The sequence below is a fragment of the Rattus norvegicus genome, chromosome Y (genome assembly GCF_021556685.1).
Source record: "Rattus norvegicus strain SHRSP/BbbUtx chromosome Y, alternate assembly SHRSP_T2T, whole genome shotgun sequence".
Taxonomy (NCBI): Eukaryota; Metazoa; Chordata; class Mammalia; order Rodentia; family Muridae; genus Rattus; species Rattus norvegicus.
Genome location: NC_141555.1, coordinates 20,871,308 through 20,897,014, shown reverse-complemented (window position 1 = coordinate 20,897,014; position 25,707 = coordinate 20,871,308). Strand labels below are relative to the sequence as shown.

Below are 25,707 nucleotides of genomic sequence, written 5' to 3'. Positions count from 1 at the left end.
GGCACTGTCTATGTCAATGAAGATTAACAAGGAAGGTGACTTAATGCTGAAGTCCAAATCCTCACTTGCAATAGGCCCAGCAGATAAGGCAGGCTCCCTTGCAGAAAACAAATTCTCTCAAGCAAATCATTTCCAAGTTAAGCACCAAGTAGACCAAGTAAAACTTCTGGAGAAAGAAAGCAAACAGTTCCATGATTTCAAACACTATCATCAGTCCAAGTCAAAAATGAAACAAACGCCAAAAAAAGACACTCGACAATACCAAAGAAAACAAACTAGACACACAAGACCAAGAAAAAGCATCCTATAAATGAATTCCCAGATGCCTGTTACCTTCAGTACCTGGCCCAAAATACAGCTTAACCTTAGCTGCTTCTGGGATGAGGAAGAACATCTGATCTCACCTCCCAATGGGATTCTTGAGTTTCCTCTAGATTCCTTTCTCCTCCTAGAGCATCCTCTATGGCCTATGGCCTGTGACAACAAGCAAGTCGACCTGTCACAGTCATAAGTCCCTTACAGGACCAATAGGGACCACCAAGTGGACTCTAAACCTTCTCCAGTGGGAACTCAAACCCTTCAGACAGCAGGGGCAAAAAACACAAGTCAACATGAAACAAAGATGAGACATGACATGGAGACAAAACAGAAAGTAACACAGAACACAAAACACAGACTTGCTTGAGCTTTCCTCCGATCTCTTCACCAATTGTGGTCTGGAGGGAAAACAGTTCCATGTGATGCACCAAAATGTTGTAAGACCTCATAGTGGACCACTTCCGGAGCGCAACCACGAAGCATAGATTGACAAAGTGACTGCTGCAGTAGCATGAAGGTTTAAGGTTTTTAATCCACGTACGTGGTGCTGCTCATCCACACAAGGAGAGGCAACCTGGTAACCAAAATGCACATAACTTTTATTCATTACAGAGGGTAGACTTCAGTAAAAGTGTTAATCCATCCATTAAATATTCACTAACTGGGTACTATATTATGAATCAATTGTTACCTCCTGGGTGAACTATGGACAAATATTTTCACAAAATATAAGACAGACAAAGATGTCCCCCATCTTCAACAAAGTGCCTTATGCAATCTGCTTTGGGTAAAGTGAGTTTGAAACCCAAATTGCTGACAAAGGGGATTTCAGAATTTCCCTTTTAAACCAAGAGTACCTTCAAAGTCCTCCACTATTAAAACTTGACTTAAATCATCACTTTTCATCCAAGGAGGTCAAAATGCTGTCACAAATCCCCAAGTGAACCTCCTAACACACATACCAGCCCAAGAAGAGACAAAGTTTTCTTCATGTACACCACTAGATCAAGAACCATTGAAAGTTTCAGAAGGGGCCCTTGAGAGTTCCACACCCATGCAAGATGTGGTAGAAAATTCTGAGTCCACCCAAGGGACTCTTTTGCCTGGGGCATATAAAAAATGTGATCTAGCAATATCACCATCTCTCCCAGTGCTTCCTATGTCCCTATACAACAGAGAATTATTCACATATCCTCTACCACTGAAATGAACCCTCCTGACTTTTCATCAGGCCTAGAAGAACCAAGTTTATCACAACACACAGTCAATGAGCCATGAAAACTCTATATTTATACAAAGTGCAGAGAAGATACAACATCCCCTACTTCCTCAGGGGACTCTAGGTCATTCTGTCCTGTAAGGAGAGGCTTCAAAATTCTTCACATATACATCAGAGATGCTAGAATTTCCCAAAACTTAGCAGGATTCACTGAGTAGTACTCTTTCTCATAAAGATACTGTGGGACAAGAAACATCTAAAAAAGGAGTTCTACCCACAGCCACATATTTAGAAATGGCTTGTGGATGTGACACGTGTAAAAAAGATGGTCTAGGACATATTTCATCTGTAAAGACGTTTATGGATCCAACCATATGTGAACCAGGAGTGAAACATGATATGCAAACACCAGTGTCTGTACCATACTCGACATCTGAGGAAAGGGATTCCTTGGATTACATTTGTGCAAAGAATGCATACGACCTCCGCAAACTTCAAAGGTGGCTATAGGAACTTCTTAATCTCCTCAAGATCAGCCATCTTCCCAAATTACAGAAGATGCTACAAACTCTTCCAAATATGCACAAAGGGTTTCCAGTCTTCTTTTTACCCACATGCAGACCCAGAACATCTGCCATATACATCAAAGGCTCTGGATTTTACCTTATCTTTTAAAGGGACCTTGGACCTGTTTTGCCTATCAAGCATGGTAGGAATCTGACACTTCTATACAGTAGTCTGTTTCCACTTCTGCAGCAGGAGAAATTTTTCTTGGAACTTCCACATTTACAAAACTATGTCTAGAAACATCCTTATCTGCTCATGAGGCTCCCAAACCTCTCACATATGCCCATGTTCCTCTAGGAGAGGTCACATCTTCAGAGGTAGTTCTAATACCTCTTGTGACGTCACAGTCAGGATTTCTACACATGTACACGGTACATTAAGACCTTCCTCATCTGAGAAGGTTGTCTTAGGATCTACTGCATCTGAACAGCATGCTTTACAACTATACCCATCTACCCAAGTAGATTTATTTCACATGTCCACTCTGGGGAGAAATAGTCGACGTTCTCCCTCTACCAAAATGGACCACAGGCATTCAGTTTATTAAAACAAAGAGTTAAGATTTAATCCTTCTGATGGTGTATTGAGAAATTTCTCCTCTAAGGAAGACAATTTCAACATTCCCCCTTCTGCCAAAAGGGATCTTGTGCCATCTTCTGCTGCCAAAGAGACACCAAAAGCTACCATTACTCCTCTGGTGAGTCCTACACCTTCTCCATCTGTCCAAAGGGCCATGGTATTTTCCCAAAATGACAAAGGTATTGTGGAAATTTGCCAATCCTAACAGGGGCATGCTTGACATTCCATATTGTCCTAAGATGCTCCAGTAACTCCTCCTTCTACCAAAAAGGCATGTTCACCTTCTGCCCTAGGTTTTCAGGGAATTTCTTCACCCCTCTGTAGGGCTCCAGAAAGTATTCTCCATGCTCAAAATGATTTGTAATTGTGCAAATTAGAATTCATAAATACAAAACCTTTTTTTATATTTCCAAAAGTCTAAGGGAAAGTCCACATCGAAAACAAATCATTTAGACCATGTTCCATTAGCCTAAGTATATTAGAAAAAGTCCATGTCTTCTAAAGCATCTAAAAATCAATCTGGCTCTAGCACTCTTCCTGGGAAACATTTGCTATCAGCCATAATCCTCAGGACCATCAAAATCTAAAAATTGTTATCTAGAAACTTTACCATCTGCCAAAAGGTCTTTAGGATGTTCAGAAACTTCTCCAAGAGCTCGGTTAACCAAGAGAACAAAAGAACTTAAGCCATTTCCCCATGGTGTTTTCCCAAGAACCAAATATCTCTTCTTTTCTTTTATACCAAGACAGAAGGTCAGCTTCCTTCTCCCCATGTCTGATCTCTTCATCCTCTTTGTTCTCCCTCCCAAATGGCACTTTACTCTGAATTAGAGGCCAATTAATAAACCATAGATATGTGGAAGGAATATCTGAGAGGCAGTTGCTGTCAAAACAACACTTGTGACATCACAGAAGAGGCTAGGGCTCTCCAGGATACAAGAGATTTTTTCATGGAGGGGCTAATGATGATGTCACTGAGAATTGCGATAGCCTACCTGCAGGACTGCTTTCCTTACATTGACCAGATTCAAGGGTGCCCTTTCTGGGAGAGTCTCCTGTGACACAGTGGACACCTTTATGTGCTACATCTATCTAAAGCTAATGAATTCTCTCTGCTTCATTAGTGGTTACATACTCTTAATGAAGAAAGTCAGTCAGGTGCTTGTCATGGGTAGAAAAGATCTAGGAACATGGACAGAAAGTGATGCTTCTGGAGATTAATTTTATTCCCAGGTCCAATCCTGTGACTTAAAGTTCAATTTCCTAGGTTTTCTCTGTTTCCCAGGTGCCAGTATTTTCCCTTCAGACATTTTATTGCATGAATATTGTGCTACATTTTCTGATTGTACATTCATTGACAGGGGACATTATATATGTTCCGTCATGTGTACTCAAAAATTTCATTTTTCCAATTCCATTTTCTTCCAATGAATTTGGCAACAAACGGGGCCCAACTCTAGAGTGAATATAACAGTGTAAATATTGTGCTCCTCCTTCAAATGATAAACTCCAAAATCCCTATTTTTTTTTGGTTCTTTTTTTCGGAGCTGGGGACCGAACCCAAGGCCTTGCGCTTCCTAGGTAAGGGCTTTACCACTGAGCTAAATCCCCAGCCCCCAAAATCCCTATTTTATCCATAAATTAACAGACATCAGTCAAGCATTTACAACATGGACTATAGAATGCGTTTCTGTAGTTCTATTAGATATCAGTTCTCTAATATCTAACTTCCAGTGGTCGCAGGGCAAGACTTGAGGGTTTTGGATGTTTTACCATGATTTCTTCAGACATTATATATATATTCCTGAATGTCTACTCACGTATTCTCTTTTCCAATTCATTTTTTTGCAATAATTTTGGCAAAAAGGGGGCACAGCTATAGGGTGAATATAAAAGTTTAAATATTGTGTAACTTCTTCAAATGATAAACTCCCAAATTCTTTTTTTTTTTGGTTCTTTTTTTCAGAGCTGGGGACAGAACCCAGGGCCTTGCGCTTCCTAGGTAAGTGCTCTACCACTTATCTAAATCCCCAGACCCTCAAATTCTTATTTTATCCAAAAATTACAAGACATCATTAAAGGAAAGGGCAGCATGGGCTATAGTATGAGTTTCTGTAGTCCCATTAGATATCAGTTCTCTAATATTTACCTTCATGTGTTCACAGGAAGAGACTTGAGGGATTTGGATGTTTACCATGATTCTTTCTACAGGCCAAACAAGATACAGGAGGATGTGAGCAACGAGGAATGGCGTGAGGTCCAGTGAAACCTCAGGCTCATTAGGTTCATCAGAACAGGAGAGAGTCTATTTGGCACTGTCATTTGTGGATTCTATTTTCTTGAACTTGTTTCCCGGAATCCATTTTAAAATTCCAACTAAACTCATAGCTGTAGGTCATATATATATAGATATAGATATAGATAGATATAGATATAGATGAATATATATATATATATATATATATATATATATATATATATATATATATATATATATATATATATATATCAGCCACCAAAACTAGATAAGATGGAAAGATGGATGAGTCTTAGAATTGCATGAGTAGAAATAATAATGGATACAGGTCTTTCCTGAGAGACACAGCTAGAGCATGTCAAACACAGAAGTGAATGGTAGTAGCAAACCAGTGCACTGAAAACAGATCTCTTGTCAGTAGATTTTGAGAAAGGATTACAAGAGCTGAAGGAGCTTCAATCTGATAAGAACAGCAATGCAAACCAACCAGAGATTTCTGGTACTACATGAATATTCAAAGATGATACATGGACAGACCTATGGCTCCAACTGCTTATGTAGCAGAGAATGGCCTTGTTGGGCACCAGTCGAAGGAGATGCACTTGGTCGAAACTAGGTTTTATTACCAATTCAAGGGAATGTCAAAGTGCAATAAAGTTGATTATACAAGTAGTGTAGAGGGACTGCTTAAGGTTCTTATGGGCATGAAATTGGGAAAGGCAAAAATTTTGAAATGTAAATATGGAAAAATTAAATTAATAAAGCACAAAAATGTGCTAAAAATAAAAAAATAAATAAGTTAAAGATAAGAAAACTGCCATCTAAACACATATTGACTGAGAAAACTAAAGGGTCACTATCAGGAAATGGGAGTCAGAGTAATACTAGTGGAAAGACTGAAAAGATTGACTAGAAACACGTCTCTCTCCTAAATACCAGTATCAGACACAAACTGCACTTTAGGTATCCAAATAAGTGAGGAGTTTACTCTGAGCTGAGGACACAATACTTGTCTTTCACTTCTTCCAAAGGACCTTTTTCTTCTGGACAAAAAATTAAAGGCCATGAGCTGTAAGGAAAAGAACAGTGCCCTTCCCAACACCTGTATATTGGGATAAAGATAAAAATGATATAAACTCCTTGACTTACAGGAACCACTAGAAGCAGAGAAGTTCAAATGCTTCTGAAAGGCTCCGAGCTCCTGACCCTATCTGTGGAAGACTCAGATTAATTTTATATCTTCAATGAACCTACTCGCCTCCTACAAAGGACTCATTGAGATTTCTCTGGGTCGACATATTTCTTCCTTTTTATACCAAACAGAACTCCATCTTCATTCTCCCCATCTCTGAGCTTTTCATCCTGTTCGATCTTACTCCCAAATTGATGTTTCCTCTGAACTAGAGGCCAATTAGTAAACCCTATAAGTACTGAAGAAATATCCGAGAGGAATTTGCAGACACAACAACAGTTGTGACATCACAGGAGATACTAGGGCTCTCCAGGATACAAGAGACTTTTCATGGAGGGAATAATGATGATGTAAATGAGAAATGCCATGGCCTACCTCTAAACATCTTTCCTTACATTGACCAGTTTCGAGAGTGCCCTTTCCAGGAGTGTCTTCTGTGACATAGGGGAAACCTATGTACTCCATCTCAAAAGACAGAGACTTCTTTTTCCTTCATTAGTGGTTTCATGCTCTGAATGGAGAAAGTTAGTCAGGCACTTGGCATGGGTAGAAAAGATCTAGGAACATTGGGTGGAGCAGTTTATCCTGGATAATAATTCTATTCCTATGTCCAAGCATGTGACATACACTTCAATTTCCAAGGTTTTCTCTGTTTCCCAAAGGCCAGTATTTTCCCTCCAGAACTTTAATTGTTTGAATATTGTATTTCATTTTTGTACTCTACTTTCCTTCATAGGAGACTATATATATATATATATATATATATATATATATATATATATATATATATTTCTGTTTGCAATTCCATTTTTTGCAATGAATTAGCAACAAACCATGGCCAACTATGTGTGAATATAACAGTGTAAATATTGTGAAGCTAATTCAAATGATAAACTCCTAAATCCTTATTTTACCCAAAATATATGAGACATCAGTAAAACAAAAGACATCATGGACTATAGAATGCGGATCTCTAGTCCAATAAGATATCAATTCTGTAATATCTACCTTCCTGTGTCCTGAGGCACAGATTTAAGGGTTTTGGAGGTTTGATCACTATTCTTTCTTCAGGCCAAACACAAGACTCAGAAGGATGGGCACGAAGAGCAATGGCTTGATGTCCAGAGAAACCTCAACTTCAATAGGTTCATAATAACAGGAGGGAGTCTGATTGGCATTTGCCTTTGATGATTCTACATTTTTGTCCTAGTTGCACAGAATCCATCCTAAAATTCCACCTAACCAAATAGCTGTAGGAGCCACCAAATATACATATATATATATATATATATATATATATATATATATATATATGCATGTAGGTAGATGTAGATATAGATATAGATATGGTAAAGATATATAGAAATAGATATAAATAAAGATATAAATATAGATAGAGATATAGATAAAGATATACATAAAGATATAGATATAGATAGAGAAAAAGATAGAGATAGAGATAGATAGATAGATAGATAGATAGATAGATAGATAGATAGATAGATAGATAGATAGATCTGCCACAAAACTACATAAGATTGATGATGCTGAGAAGTGCATCCTTCTAGGAAATGGATATAGATCTTTCCTGAGAGTCCCAGGTAGAGCATGCCAATTACCGAAGGGAAAGTTACTTGCAAACCAATGGAATGCAAAGTAACCACTTGTTAGTAAATTTGGAGAAAGAATTATCAGGACTGAATGGGCTTTCAAGCCCATAAGAAGTACAATTCCAACGACCCACTGCTTTCTGGTACTAAACCAATATTCAAAGTCTGTACATGGACAGAACTATGGCTCCAAATGCATATGTAGCATAGAATGGCCTTGTTGGATATCAATGGGAGGAGAAGCCCTTAGGCCTAACAATGCTGGAATGCCCAGTGTAGGGGAATGTCAGGGGGTGCTGGGAAAGGCAGTGGTTGGTGAGGGGGAACACCTTTATAGAAGAACTGGTAGGGGAAGGGATAGGAGTCTTATTACTGGAAAACTGGGAAAATGAATAATATTTGAAATTAAACAAAAATATCCAATTTTATAAAAGGAAAAATAAAAGTTTAACAAGCTGAACAGCCAAAGTGAGGAATCTCAATCTCACATGAGAGGGAAGAGTTAGGGACCTGGGTGAGAAAGGAGACAGTATGGGAAATAGGAGAAAATGGTCAGGTATTGGTTGGGAGAAGGACAGAAGCCCTGAGTGCCAGCAGAGTGAATGGAAACAGGCAACCTCAGAAGCTAAGAGTTTGGAGGTGGAGGGTGGCTCTAGAATATTCCAGAGACCTGAGAGGGAAGATATTATCAGGATCAGTGAAATGTCCAGGAGTGGGTAGAGCGAACTTGTAGAGACTACCTCCATGAGGAAGACACAGCATCAAGTGAGGGATAAGGTTGCCATCCACAAATCAAAGTCTGACCCATATTTATTCCTGTCTGAAAGAACTCCAGGGACAAAACCAGAGAAGATCCTGAGTAAAATGAATTCCAATGACCCACCATATCTGGGAACCAGATAAAATAGAGGTCCCCAAGGCCTGACACTATTACTCATGCTTTGTCATGTTCACAAAATGGACCTGACATGACTGCCTTCTGAAAGACCCAAAAAGCAGTTGAAAGAGTCAGTTGCAGACAATTACACTCAGCCAATGCACAGAAGCTGCAAACACCTGTGGTTGAACTAGGGGAAAGTTGGAGGAAGCTGAGAAGGGGAGCAACCTTGTAGGAGGACCAGCAGTGTTAACTCACCTGCACCCCAGTGTATTTTTCAGACACTGAGCCCTCAATGCAGCATCATGCACTAGTTAAAATGAGGCCTGTAAGACTGGAGTGCTGGTTCTGGATACAACAAGAGAAGATGCACTTAACCCTCAAGAGACTGGAGTCCCCAGGGAGTGAAGTGGTCTGGTAGCCTGGGGGTGGAGTTGGAGGCAGTTTAAGTCAAATGGGCATGAGGGGAGTAGGTATAGGATGTAGAAGAGTCAGAGTATGGGCTGGGAGAGGGATGAAATCTGTATTATAATATTCTATTAAATAAAATTTTAAAAAAGAAAATGTAAACTAAAATAAAAACTTTATTCCCCAACTTTCGTTTTTCCATTTTGGTCATGATATTTCATAACAGCAGTAGAAACTCTGGCTAAGACAAGGTATTATGGGCAAAAGTGTGCAAATGCTAATTAGAGAAGTATGACATCTCTGTGGAGCCAAGTTACTTTATCTGATTCAAACTTCCTTACTCAGAGATAGCAACCAACAGAGAATATCTAAGAAAAAGTTTATTATCATGCCATAGTGAACATTTTTTAACCCATCTATTATGGGATCTGTGATATCCGAAAAGAAATCAAGAGACTGGGAATAATAAAAGGAGAGAATCTTGTTTAAACATTCTTAGAAGAAATGAAATTCTTATCTATTAGATTACCATACAGAGTTGATGCTTCTGATTGTGACCTGTACCCAACACAATCCATATTCTCTTTTATTCCATCCAAATGAATAATAGATGAATTAATAAGACTCTATATCTAGAGAGAAATTTTGAATTTAATGTGAACTTAACTCTGAAGATATTACTGTAAGTATGGGAGTATTTTGTATACTGCGGTTAATCTAAAAATAAATTCTGAAAGAATGTCAATTGGAGGGTTAAGGGATTTATCTCAGTGGTAGAGCTATTGCCTACCATGCAGAAGACCCTGGGTTCTGTCCCCGGCTCTAAAAAAAGAAAAAAAAAAAGAATATCAATTTGAATTTCTTGAAAATGTTCTGTAGCTGCCAGATATTGTTTTACTTTAATGGGATTGTACCATAGCAGTGTCTTTCATTTATTTAAATCATGGTCTCTTCTTTATCTACTGATGGAAATTACAATATTTAGATTAATTCTGAAACACAGTGGATAAAATTCCACTTGCCAAAGGAAATTTTTATTGAAGTACTGTGGCAATTATCTTTCTCACTACTGATGACCTTTCTTCATGTACATTGGTTTTGACTTTTGGAAAAAGAAAGAAAAATTCATTTTTGAATGTTTCAAGTTAGCAAAATACTTTAGAAAAAAGTCATTCTACTCTTATTGAAGGAGATATTTATCTAAAGGTATATAATTTTAAAAAGAATTTAAAAGGATAGCTTTTGGGTTCTTTTTAATCTGTCTTACAAGAAATAAAATGCAGTTTGATTATTTTGGTTTTTACAGTATCAAGGATTACTAATGTAAAGTAATAATCCTGTGACATAGAAATATTGCATATACCATAGCCGACCCATCAAATTACTTTTTTAATTTTGTTTTTGCATTCCCTTGCAATTCAGAATAAGTATGTCATATTTTCTGGCATTTTAGCAATCTGGTATTCTCATTTTTTGAAATAACATTCTTTTGCATTTTTAACTCAAAACATTTACAAATAAATTTTGCAAAAGTATATGTACTACTGTGTTTCCTTTATGTATGTACTTAATATTAAAATATATCCTGTAAACATTACCTATTGTTGTAACTCCATTCACCATGTCACATCAGATTTATTCTGGCTCTACGTATTTGAAAATTCACCAGCACATAAATGGTTGTTGCTATAATAGAGCATACAAATATTTGGAATCTGAAGGGTTGTCATAAAAATTAGTTAATTAGAAATAAAGCAGTAAGTCAGGTAGAAGATTAATGCATACTAGCTGGAAAACAGTTCTGACCAAAAAAACCTTCACACGTGAGATCTTTAAATTTTAAATAAAATATATTGTATGGCAATATGAACCCATTCTGAAATGATCATCCTTATGTCCTATTAGAACATCTAGAATATTTATAATATTCTTTTGAATGTATATTTTATAGTGAGTGTTTTGTCAGAAGCACTTGTCTCTTTACATTCTTATTTGTTTTGCGATTAGATGATGGAGAGTAAGTATTCTGTCCAAGACAGTAAGAATTTAGATGCTGTATTCCACAACTATAATACAGCACCCTTAAATTTTTTTTAAATGAATTCATCTCCTAATATTGTTCTAAGGGTGAAAGTCATATCCACAGACATTACTGCTTCATGTAAGGCATTATATTCTTAGGATTTCATTTGATCAATTATCATTAATTAATTAATCAATTAATTTTATATTTTCACAGTGTAAATTAATGTATGTGACTGAAAATACATTGGCGATATCTGTATCCCAACACTGACCCAGTACACTCTATTGCTGCCTTATCCCATGAAAATCTTTCTGATATTGGTTTAAGCTATGTTGGATGATATGTCAACGATGCTTTAACCAATGAAATCTTCAGATGTCTATTTATCTTTCCAATTATTCTGTATGTTACTACATGAAAATAGAACTATATTTCATTTGCTTTTATTTAAAAACATGAAATACTATAGTCTGCTGACCCTTGCCTTTCATACATAACAAAAATGCTTGAATCTTTTAACTTATACCAGCATCTAGAAGCTCTTTCATTCCTTTGAGGTAAGCCTCATTTTCCTTTCTCACTCATTTCCTTCTTTATATTTGGATATTTTATGTATGTACATTTCAAATGTTATAATCTTTCCTAATTCCCCTCTATCCCATCCACCCTCTCCTTGTTTCTGTGAGTTTGCTACCAATCCCACCTGCCCACTCACACCTCAACACTCTTGCATTCCCCTACACTAGGGAAACCAGACTTCATAGGACCAAGGTCTTTGCTCCTATTGAGGATGGACAATGCCATCCCCTTCTATATATGTGGCTGAACCCATGGATCCCTCCATGTGTACTCTTTGACTGGTATCTAGTCCCTCACTTCCTTCTTCATTCATTGGACAGCTGTTTATTATGATTCACTGCTGTCAGTACTGTCCTACAGCAGAAAAACAATGGTCAGTGAGCCTGGACCTCAGGAAGCTGAACGTTCACACAAATGCGTGAACACATGTAACCAGAGCTTGGTTCCCATTGAATACAAAAAACATGCAAATATTTTACATATGTTGTGCAATGAACACTTGCCATGGGATTCAATGCTGTTTCAAAATACTATTGCCAAGATTACTTGGTGGCCAGGTCCATGTGTGAGTCATCACTTATTTTAGATTGTTTTTTTAATGTTGAACATTGAGTGCCTCAGCCAAAGTTCATCCAGTCAGATCTTTATACATACTCATAGTTGGTTCTTTATTTGTTTTTGTTTACTTTGGTTTGGTTTGGTAACAAAATATATGCAGAACAAAACTTACCACTTTAGCGTTTTTGGTGTAGTTCCCAGCATCTCTGGTGTGTGTCTCTCACTTCCTATCTTATCCAGATCCTTTGAATTTATGAAGGTGAGATGCCATGCATTTTACACATAGTAATCATCTTCCTTCTCTCTCCCTCCAGACCCCTAACCTCGTGCTTCTTACCAGTGTAGATAAAAACTTTATATTCACTGATATATGTAGAACCAGAAAATACCTGTCTTTTTGCAGTTAACTTGCCATCATCAGGGTCCTTCCATGCAGCATTCATCAAATGCCTGAGTGATATTACACCCAAAGGACAGACCACACCTGATTAATTTTCCAACTAAAACTATTTTTTCCAAATATCTATGTTTGATGATGACTCTTAAAAGCTTTAACATCCTTTGTAGGCCTCCTCCCACCCAAGGTAAAAAAAAATGATGGGGCATTGGGGGTAGTGGTGGTAAACCTGTTTAAAAAGGTTTATTGGAGCAATTCTCATTCTGTGTTGTCTCGAAAGCAGAATTTAATTACACAGGTTAGCACAGGCAGCTTGTTCCATTAGCAAACAGTTCATGAATACACTAATACTTCAGTTGTGTAGAGTTGTCATAACAAACAGGAAACAGCAGCAGTGGCACAACCTAGTAGAACAGCCAGGCTTCTGTAAGTAGCAAAGAAGGGAGAAGTTATATGCTGTGCCCATGTCAAGGAATTGAAATCAGTAGGGACTCAAGATCCACAAACATTTTGTGTGCTGCTTTATTTGTTTACCCTACTCTGTGTAGCCAACTTTCCCTTGGAACAATATAATATGTTTGAAATGTTTGCTGCTGCTACAAATACATTACTATAGCTGAGTAATCCTGTACATCATTTTTCTCTTCATAGGGATGGAGACTATCCCAATCCTTTGCAGCTATTGCAGCTAATGTTGAAATGGGTAATCCAGTATGTGATCAGTTCAGAAAATTCAAGACAGAGTAGATGTTTTGACCATGTTTCCCATATAACAAGTTTAAAAACACAAACTATGAGCTATAATGGTACTGCAGACCCTTAACAACCACCTCAATAGCAGTTACTTATTCTTACTCTTGTATAAAAAAATAGAGTTAGGTAACAAAAGGTGATAACAAGTTGTTTTTGAATGTGCTAGCCTGATGGTGAGATTGTTCAAGATGATAATTATCAAAACCAAGATATCAAGCAAGTTTATAAAATATTGTGTGTAAGACATGGAGCTCATCTGCTAATATACTATTCTGTTTGGCCAAACGCACATGTCATCTAGTTGTAGGTTAGGTTTGGTTTATATTGTAGAAACTCAACCTAAATATACATGTTTTTTTCAAGTATCTACCAGCAGAGTCACAAACTGACAGTTTTATTTCAATTTTCATCTGTAAAATTGCATCTGTTCCAAACCATTATCACACACTTGTTGGGAATTGGTGGAAGAGGTTTTATTTTTTTTTTTTCTAGTTCTGAGTTAAATGTAAAGATATGAAAGGTAAAAAGTGAGTGGAAAAACAATGTGTAATTGTATCTTATTAATATATTTCTCTTTGCTTTTATTTTGGTTTATATTTTACTAAGAAAATTATTGAACTTGGTGACACAAGACAGCAAGTATAATACATTTTTATAGATGATTTTGAGCAATATACTATGTGAACTTGGTTTTACTCCAGTACTCCTGATTTTCAAGGGGACTTTTTACACTTTTGTTTCTTGTATTTAAAAAATTAAGTGTACTAATACCTAAATCGAATTTTAGAGGAGCAAAATGATAGAATGTGAAGAAAATACATAGTATTGATTATACTCTTAATAAATAATGATATTTGATTATATCCTCACTAGATGGTGAAGCCCTTGAAGGAAAGCAGAAACAATATTTTTATATACCTATTTTCTAGACATGTACTGGAAACATAATAAGTAATCACTTATTTTTGGAGTAAGAGTATGAATGAATTAGAGTAGTACATATAATCTCCAAGTACCAAATGTCAGATTTGTAGAACCATCATCATGTTCAAAAAGCAGAAATGAGTACTCAAACAGAGTCATTTGACAATAACATCATTTTTCTCTTATTATGCCTTGGCAAATTTTTTCAAAAGCAAGGTTTTTGGTTTGTAAAAGAATGTATGTATGTGTATATGTATATGTGTATATATTTGTATATTTGTATGTGTACATAAGGACATATTTATATATGTTTGTATATGTGTATATATGTCTATTTGTGTATGAGTACGTAAGGACAGATGTATATATGTTTATACACATATATATATATATGTATATGTATACATATATATATGTGTGTGTGTCTGTGTGTGTAGGTGGATACATCTATATATGTATATATATTTGTTTGTATGTGTATATGTGTTTATATATTTATGTAACATAAAAATGCACTGTACTTTCTTATTTTATGTAACTTTTCTCATATACATTAGTACTCAAGAATTTTAAATGCTGTTTCATAAATTTTGATTCATTTTAAAGTTACAGTTAAGAAAATATATTCAAGGTATGTAATTAATTTTTATACTATCAAATTTCTTCATTTCTTTCTTAAAACACAAAGATTTAGTTTGGTAATGTGACTGTATATGTGTTTTAGCATCAGACACATCTAATTACCTTTTCCAGCATGTGATATAATTTCAGGATACTAAAGGACCTAGGTGAGGTAGAAAATATAACAAATGGATTGTTATGTGTGATAGATACATATATACATACATACATACATAGTTACATATGTGAAATATGTATGAACAGATGATAAGTAGACAAATGTCACATACTCAGGATCTCAATCATGAAATAATTAGTATTAAAATGTGAAAATATCTTCTTATATAAAGCAAAATTATAATGTGCATTATGTTCATATCTTAATACCTAAAGAAAGTTTTTCAGCCATAATCTTTAAAATAAAATGTCTATTTGACACTTCACATCAGGTAATTAACAGGGATGAAATACTTAGGTTCCTTTACATTAATCTGTCAAAATTTCCCATCATCTTGTCTTTGTTAATTAAATGCAAAACATCATACTTTGACTCCAAGTTCAAATCTTTAGTTACTTTCCACCCAGTTCTGCATTCTACCTCAATTCCTATCACTATATTTAAGTCTTTAAGAAATCCTCATGTGCTCTCATGAAAATTAATCATGATGAATCATTTTTTTTCTTTACTAACATTGTTCTCATACCAGTAACTATTATTTCTCTGTCAAAAATGTGATCACTATCCCCTTCTCTGTTTTCAGTACCATTTTCAACATCAACCATTTTATTGTTGCTCTTTACTTGAGAAAATAAAATGTTCTATTTTTCCCCAAATAAATTATGTACCAAGAATTTGTCCCATTGAAACTTTAGACAAGAAAAACAAAGTTTTTACAAATGCTAGTTAAACTCAGACCTAAAACTGAAAGCTGTCTATGTGACAGGAAGCACAGGAAGAACACTTCTGGAAGAGAAAGCAGAGCTTGTAGAAGACCTCATGTAGGGAAGTTCTTCATGGAATTGTTAAAAGAAAAAAGTGAAAAAGACCTGAACTTTCATATTGAGTGAAAGATGTTGAAGAATATTTCCAAGTGATTCTGAGTGGTTTACATAATCAGGTTTATTTATAAATCCATGGTAAATACTAGAAAAATGGCATCAAATTGTAATAGGGCAGAAAAGGAAATAAAGTTAAAAGTTGGTACAGGTTTCAATACGGATGTTTTTAATTTGAACATGCTGAAGGTTAGTGAATGATTTAATGTGATGGATGACTCATATATACTAACAATATTGCATGACCCTATAGTGAAATTACACAGAGTGAGAACACTAACAAAAACCTGTGACAAAAATCTGTCAGGTATGGCTATAATCTTTAATATTTCTTTTTGACAACATTCATTTAATTAAATAAAATTCAATAAGGAACCGTAGATAACCCTTTTCATCTCTGACTTATCCAATCTCTAAACAGGAATATAGTGGATGAAACTTCATAAAGCATTTGCCCAATCCAGGTATTATTAATTTAAAGTAATAAGCATAGCAGTGTATCATATATGTGGGCATTCTTTACTAAGGCCCAATTTTCTCCTAAGAAGGACATCCATTAAAAGCTATCTAACATAACATTGTTTCCTTTAAATATTAAAAATCTTAAATTTTGAGATTGCTTATCATTTTCACAGCATGGGACACCATATGTAAGTACTTCGTTTTTACATATCAATATCAGTCACTCTACCTTTCTTTTTTATGTATTTTGATACATACAAAGCTTAACAAATAGGAGACTATACGCTTTTCAGCAATCCTTACATTTCTACCATGGTCCACTACAAATGGCCCATATTACAATCAATTAAATTAATATTTTATGTAAATGATAATGGCATGCAAATGCAGATTTTTATATTTCATACATTAAAAAAATCAATGATCCAATAAATAAATAGGTACAGATTTTACTTTTATAGGAAGACAATAGGTTAATAATACCTTATAATAACCACCATAATTCATATTGAGTCAGTGCTAGAATATGTGTAACAATGTTTGTAAACAGAAAAAGTAACTTTTCTGTATCTTTTTTAACAGCAATCGGACATAATCCATAAAGAAGTGTCAGCTAAATGTAGAAATAATTCAAAAAATTTTTAAAAATTATTCTGAAAGATATTTCTAGAACATCTGAGTTCAGTTCTCAGGCTCCATATAACTATCTAATATAGTGCTGAACACTTGTATTCCATGTGTGAACACAATATAAATCTCCGTAGGAAATAAATGTTTTAAAATCTAAAAACCTATATTTATTTATGAGTAAGAATTTTGACGTTTAAGATTACACTTTTTTCCATTTTTATTAAATTGGGTATTTACTATTTACATTTCAGATTGTATTCCTTTTCTGTGGTTCCAGGTTTTCAGCCCGAACCTCTCCCCCTCCCCTTCTATAATATGGTTGTCCTCTCCACATCCATTCCCTTCCTTAAAGCACCCCTCTGTACTTTCCCCTACATGAAGCATCCAACCTTAATAGGACCAAGGGCTTCACAATGGTGACCCAACAAGGCTATTCACTGCTACATATGGAGTTGGAGCGCAGGGTCAGATCATGTGTAGTCTTTGGGTTGTGATTTAGTACCTGAAAGATCTGATTGGCTCGGAGTTTTTTCTATGAAGTTGCAAGTCCCTTAGCTCCTTCAGTCCTTCCTTTAATTCCTCCAAAGGGGGTCCTATGCTTAGTTCAGTGATTTGCTGCTGGCATTCGTCTCTGTGTTTCACATGCTCCGGCTGTGTCTCTCAGGAGGGATCAATATACAGTTCCTGCCAGGATGCATTTCTTTACTTCATCAATCTGATCAAGATTTGGCATATATATATATATATATATATATATATATATATATATATATATATATATATATATATATATATATATTGTGGCACATATCCAGCAGAATCTGAATGGCCATTCCTTCAGTCACCTAAAAACAATGCCTCCCTACACCTACTATGGATATTTTAGTTACCCATTTAAGGAAGGAGTGAATCATCTGCATTTTGGAACTCTTTCTTGAGATTCATGTGGTCTGTGCATTGTATATTAGGTAATTTGAGCATTTGGGCTAATATCGACCTATCAATGAGTGCATGCTATGAGTGTATTATTGTGATTGGGAATCATCACTCAGGATGATATTTTCTAGGTCCATCCATTTGACTATGAATTTCATGCACTCATTGTTTTTGATTGCTGAGTAGTAGTTCATTGTGTAAATATATGTCATATTCTGTATCTATTCCTCTGGTGAAGGGCGTTTGGGTCTTTCCAGATTCTAAATATTATGAATAAGGCTGATATGAACATAGTGTAACATGTGTGTTTGCTGTATGTTGGAGCATCTTTTGGGTATATGCCCAGGGGAGGTATAGCTGGGTCCTCAGGCAGTGCAGTGTACAATTTTTGAGAAAACTCAGGACAGAGGTTTGCAATCCCAACAACAATGGAGGAGTGTTCCTCTTTCTCCACATCCTCTCCAGCATCTGCTATCACCTGAGTTTTTGATTGTAGCCATTCTGACTGATGTGAGGTAGAATCTCAGGGTTGTTTTGATTTGCATTTCCCTTATGACTAAGTAGGTTATACATAACACAAATCATTCTAAGTAATGATGTTACCCTAACTGGTGGTCTAGATAGAGCTGGGTGCCAATTGAACCATTTCTTCAAAGTTCAAGTCCAAGGACATCAAGGAAATTCACACACAATCAGACATGCAGAAGTCAATAGAAGGGGCAGTGTCAGAAAGTGCCTAGAACACATTTGCATGGGAGAAAATTTTCAGAACAGAACCCCAAAGGTTCAGACTCTAAGAGCAACAGTCAATATACAAAATCCCATCATTCTGAAACTTTCTTTAAAGCCAAGTACACTGCCAATAGGAAAAGAGCAACCTACACAATGGAAAAAAGTTTACCAAACCTACATCTGAGAGCATGCCAATATAAAAATATAGAAAGAACTCAGAAAGGTAAACTCCCTGTTAACCGAGCAACCCAACTTTTAAACTGGATTAGAGAGCTAACCAAGAATTCTGAGGTATCTCAATAGGTAAAAACATATTGAGAAATGTTCAACATCCTTAGTTCACAAAAAGGCAAATCAAAATGAACATAAGAGTCTTTGTTAAACCAATCAGAATGGCTAAGAAAAAAACTGATGTAGTAGCAGAGTTGTCTAGGATGTAGAGAAAGTGGAACACTCCTCCACTGCATGTGCAATTAGTAGCTGGATAGCCACTTTGGATATCAGTGTGGAGGTTCAGAGAAAATTGCAAATAGCTTTATTTGAAAACCGAGCTTTACCACTCACTTCAACACATATACCCATACATGACCCACACATAACAAGGACATGTGGTTGAAGGTATTCACAGCATCCTTACATATAATAGTCAAATGCTGGAAACAATCATGATATACCTCATCTCCACTCAGGAATAAATACAGAAAGTGTGCTATATTTAAACAATGGAACATTACTCAGGTATTAAAAATGAAGACATCAAGAACTTTGTAGACAAAGGATGGAATTGGAAAATAGTGAAGTAACTGAGATCGAAAAGGACATAACATGGGGTGCACTTAGTGACAAGTAGATGTTACCCTGCTAACAAAATACCCACTATACAAATCTTTTATAACATGAAGGCCAAATAGCAAATGCCTACAACCCACTTAAAAGGGAGAAAAAAATCATGGAAGGCAGAGGAGTGGAAGAACTTAGCTAGAGTTAGAAACTGATGGACAACGTTGTGGGAGTTGCAACAATTAAAATAGACAAGAGAGAAATTCAAAGGAATTGTGGAGTAAATAAAAATAAGTGTCAGTGCTGGGTGGTGAACTTGGGTATCCCCAGGGAAATCCCAGATGCCAGGGATGCAAGTGTCTCCGAGAAACTTACTGTGATGGTGGTAGTTTGAATACTGAGCAGCAAAAAGTTAGAACAACTGGAGACTGCCTCCTGTGGCTAGACATGCCCCCCAGTGAAGGGATGGTGCTGCCCACACAGCTCACAATGTTTTACCTATAAATCTCCAATCTAAAAAAATGTAAATACAAAAATGGAGCAGAGACTGAAGGAAAGTCCCTTCAGAAACCACCCCGCCAAAAGAACAATTTCATCCACAGACTCTAAATCCTGACACTATTCCTTATGTCAAGATGCGCTTGCAGATAAGACGCTAATATGGCCTCCGAGAGGCTCTGCCATCATCTGACTGTGACAGATGCAGACACCTAAGCATTTGACAGCACCTGACAGCCACAAAAGAAGAGTTAGGGGAATGCCTTAAGGATCTGGAGGGGATTGGAACCCAATATGAAGAACAACAGGATCAATTAAGTTTACCCTTCAGAGGTTCAGGAAAGTTTCCACCTCATAGAGTATGCTTTGTCCAGTCCAAGACTTCTGCTACATAGATAGAAGTGCATATGTGAAGACAACTGCCTCATCTGCCATATCTGGGAAGGCAGTCAATTGGTCCTGTGGAGACGTCATATCCCAGAGAAGGGGGATGGGAGAGGAATAAAGTGGAAGTGGGCATTTAGATGGGGGAGCACAATCTTAGAAAAAAGGAGCATCAGAATGGCTTGGGTGATTCAATGAACAAAAACAAATTGGGGAAATGACATTTGAAAAGTAAAGAAATAAATATATTATTGTATACATATAATGTTTATAATATAACGCATTTATGTTTCCAAGAGAGTCATTCACATCTCACTCCTTAAGGACTATACAGTCATTATGTGTACTTCATGTTTACTGAAAGCTGAAATCCATAATTTTTGAGATGTACTTCTTATTGAAATTTTACATAGATAAACCCAATCTATATTTTATGTTCTGTCCCTGTACCTATAATAAATTGCTATTAACCCTGATAAAAATTTAAAAAAAAGTGTTTCTACTCCACTAGGTTTCTGTTCTATGACTCAAATTTCTCTCACTTTTAGCTGTACATCTCTATATTCCCTCCATTGTCACACTTTTCCCTGTCTCTTCACATTTGACATTCGTGTTCCTGACAGTGTCCTTCACTAATTCATCACTACACATATACTTCCAATAATGAGGACAGCACACACTAAACTGATCATACAGATACACAGTTTTCTGAATTAACAATCAGGTTAAAGTGAATAAGTATCCCATTTTCCGTTTTTGATCTTGGTTAAGTAAGCTATGATGACTTTCACAAGATCCATGCATGTCCTGAAAATTACATGCTTTCCTTTTTGTAGTCTGTCAATAAACCATATTTTCCTTATGCATTCATTTGCTGAGGAACAATTTGAATATTTCCAAATTATCAAGGATCTATCTACTAGAATAACTCAACATTTGGATATATGTCCTCGAGTTATATCTTTAGGTGTATCCATTTCTACGTTCATGAGGCCATCATACTAATTTCTAAAGTTGCTGTAGGAGTTTGCATTCCCACCAGGAGAATAACAATATTGTCCTCTCTCCATAACACAGTAAAGATAAGTTGGCTCATGTGTTATTAAACTAAGGTTTCTGAAAGGGATGAAAAAATGTCAAAATTATTTTGATTTGCATTTCTGGAACGGAAAAGGATGATATATATTTTGCTTTAGATTCTTAAGTCGTTTAAGTTTCTTCAATTGTGAATATTTTTAGATATGTACCCAATTAATTATGTTTTTGTATATACAGTGTTTTAGTTATTTCATTATGATTTAAAAAAGTCCATTCCTGAACGTGTACATGGAAAAAGGGATAACTATGTTTGAAAAGAGCAACTTTAAATTTACTAAAGTCAAATCATATAATGTGCTCTCACTATACTCACAGAATTGGCTGATTGGTTGTAACAAACAGAATTCATTAAGGTCATTTTATGGAATATCCCTATATAGTAAAACATTCTCTTTGTAGATAATATTGAGGAATATACATTAATTCTTTCATTTTTTTGAGAATTTCCACCATAATATTTTGATGAAAATTTTCCCATTTATTTCACATACATCACTATATTTCTTTGAATCCTACCTTTGTATATCTTCTATATTAAATATTGTTTAATAACCCCATGATGATCCCTTACAATAATCATTCAACCCTCCAATAGTAGACACTAACTGTCCATAGTGTGTCAGTTAGGAGTAACAGCTTTCAGGCATTTACACTGCATTCTGGACTGTTGACTGGCTTGAAGCTATGCAGGGAACCACAGATGATATGTTTCATGAGGTGAGCACTCTGTGTATCCAGAAGACACGATTTCCCTATGGTCACCCCCACATTTTGGGCACCTACAGTCTCTGCACCTTGTTTCATGGTGGCTTTTGAGACTTGTGGAAGGGGTATAACATGTATAATCAACTCATCATGGCTGAAATCAATAAAATAAGGACAACAATATAATGAATGAAAGTAAGAGTTAATTCGTGGAAAGTATTAACAAGATTGCCATAACCTCTGGCCAAGTAAGTTAAAGAATGGATAGAATTAACAAAATTAAAGAGAAGAGAGGAGACATGGCGAAAACACTTTTTATATTTACAGTCCCAAATTTAGAATATTCCTTAATCCATTAATGATTTACTGATATATTGGATATACCAATATTAAATCACCTCAATATGCATAATTTAAACAGCACTATACTGAACAATGACATAGAATCCGGCATTTAATATCACCCCATAAAATATAATAGGACCACCACATGTATTCAGATTAAAAATTTGATTACACATTTAAAGAGCATTGAAGTTTTCTTAGACGATTCCATAAAGTAGACACAAGTATTGAATACATTAAAATTTTATTTTGAATCTGGAATTATCCAAAAATTGACAAAGAACAAAAGAGAGAGACTGAGGCAGGGTCAAAATGAGGTAAACAGAAAGGTACAGAGAGAGGGAGAAAGAGTTACAGACGACTGACAGAGAGGAAGACTGAGTATTATAGCCTAATTTACACCAATACACACATATTCTCAGTAAAATCCTTGTGAACAGATTCAAGCCAACATTAAAAATAATCTTCAACCAGGTCAGCTTTCTTAAAATACCAGACATACAAGTCTGATTTAACACAAACACACACACACACACACACACACACACACACACACACACATATGTGTGTGAGTATGTCAAATCTACTTCTAATGTGATCTTGTGGTAGGATGTTGCATATTTAATCCAAAAATTTAATCAAGATATATTCTTTATTTTTATTTTTAGTCATCTGCAGATACACCTTATTTAAGAATGAATCCTTCTCATTGTAGACCAGAGAAGAGACCTGCAGTTCCATGATAAATAAACGTCTTGCAAGACATCAAAGCAAAATGTAAAAGTGTGAATGGAATAAATAGTTTACGACAGTGTTATGCCAGCAACTTCTTTCATAGACAGTTTTTGAAGTAGAGCTCTGAAATTTTGAATTTCATATTTGACTTTTCTGGCACTCTGACTAGAATCAACTCACAACTGGACGGGATTTTCTTGGCAATTAACCAGCTTGTGAACAGAGTTGAATTCTTCACATGCTTTGCCATGTACATTAATATTGCAACAGAGAGGAACAACTATGCTAAAACTCTGCATTTGATTTTTCAAACAGCATCCTCATACCATTGTGGACTTCTGTGCTTGTGGGAAGGAAAGATTGAGAACACCATTTGACAGTTGGAAATGCAGAAGTGGGAAAGGCCTGTGTGTAGATCATGCACAACTTCACAGTATTCATTGTTTTAATAATCATTAGGAAGTGGACTTCTGCAAAATGGCATCGGCAGAACAGCATGGTAGAAAAACAGAAATTGATTCACTGGAGATTTAGATGCACTGGATTGTTACACATGGGCTTAAAGGTAGAGACATGTCAGCACATGAAGAATGGATAATCAATCCTGTGTGGTCTGTTAAGCTTCCCTACCTCATGGTTTCATGCAAACAGCATCATATTTAAGCACTGAGGAACATAATAAAAGCCAATTTTTTGAAAATCCAAGTCACAAGAAAATACTGTCCTCCTCCATGATGCACATAAACTCCCAGGTCCACTGGCCTTCAGCATGACTGCATGACAGCTGTCAGCATGGGATTTACTTCCACCCTTTTCATCACAGCAGAGCTACAATCTGCTTTGGCCACGTTATCATCTTTCTGTTTTAGGGAGATTAGATCATTGTGTCTGCCTATGAAGTCTTTGATTACCTATAAAGACCCAAGGAACTATTCTCACTCCAGTGAGCTTTTGTAAGTAATCTTGAATTGAATTGCTGTTGTTAGTGGCTGTGACGTCTATAAATCCCAGAAGACCGTGCTTGAAAAGGAGTTGATTGAGGACTTCTTCGGTATATCTGCAATACTGGAAAGTGGGCTCGATGAACAGGAACATCTTCCTGGACACTGTCTGGCAGTTCCCATACTCCTGAGCCGTGCTGTGAGGCTGCAGCTTCCCTGAAAAGAACGTTCAGTTTAAGGTACTGGGCTATTGAAAAATGGCAATCTCGATGTATTCTTAACAATGCATTCTACTTGAAGTCCATAGAAAACATGGAAGAAAGAAGCTTTTACTTTTTCAAAGTTGCACTCACATTGCTACCAAACCCTCACAGACAATAGAACTTACTTACTGATGATTTAACCATATAATAATGACCAGATGAGACATCTAGGCTTGTGGACTGATCAACTACTGGATTCTTGGACTTTCCAAATATCAATCCATTGTTAAATTTGTGGTCCACAACCTGTGATCATTGTGCTAAATCCATTTTCTCTGTACAGAGAGATTCATCCTCTACTCTTTGTTAGGGAACACCAGCTTCTACACCAGGAATCTAGAGAAGACCTGTTACAGCAGTTGGTGTCTAGTAAGAGTTTCAGCTCAGTTACAAATTACCAATGGCCCCATTCTCTTAGCATGATTTTCATATGATGCTTTGATACAGTGCTTCTTATTTCCTATAATTATTGGCAACAGAATTCAAATAGCAAAAATAATATACCAATCAAATGCACAGTAATATATTTGCATGAGTGTATCAAGAAGATGTATTGTAGGATAAACAAAAATAGGAAAACTAGGTTTCCTTCCTTCTGTAGACCAAGACAAGGGAACCCAAACTACATAAAAATCTGAAACAAGTTGTCTGAAATTTGTTCTTTTCTTCAATCATGGGGCTCATAGGGAAGGAGCTCATGTCTCAAGAGTTGGCATAAATTTCCTTAATTGCTGAGCCAGGTCAACTGCTGAATACCTCATTCATGAACCTGAAGAAACTCAGTATCCATCCTGCTATTATGTGTATATATCTATGTATCATTCATAGGATGGACACTTTTGGCTGTTGCTTTGGAAGCAACAGTCTGGAGTGATGAAGAATTTCTTCTTTCACACATTATTTTATGGGCTGAGAGTTGGTCTCAGAAGTTCATTCCAGGAGTTGCTTTACAAGAGTCATTCATTGATGTAGAAGAAACAATTTTTAAATGTTGTGAAATCTACTAGATCAATATCAACCATCCTTCTCCCTTCCCAGTTTTGTACTGAATCATTCTCCACCAAAGATCTGTAGTCTCTGCTGCAGGATGCATACACCCAGACTAGTTTGAATCCTGCTCTTAGCACTACATTTATGATACATCAGCATGATTACCTTACCACTTTCATGCCCAGGAGAGTTTTTCAATTCTTAATTTAATCTGATGAGTCTAATCTACTTCATAACACAGGATGAGAATTGACAGGTCTGCTCCAA

At 36.1% G+C, this 25,707-nt stretch overlaps 1 long non-coding RNA gene across 1 annotated transcript; it reads left to right on the top strand.

Moving 5' to 3' along the window:
- Positions 1-2,442: 2,442 nt before the first annotated feature.
- On the top strand, positions 2,443-25,101 carry LOC147997980 (uncharacterized). The gene is made up of 3 exons (XR_015647431.1): positions 2,443-2,801; positions 4,650-4,685; positions 23,180-25,101. It is a non-coding gene; the product is annotated as an uncharacterized LOC147997980 (long non-coding RNA).
- Positions 25,102-25,707: the final 606 nt, after the last annotated feature.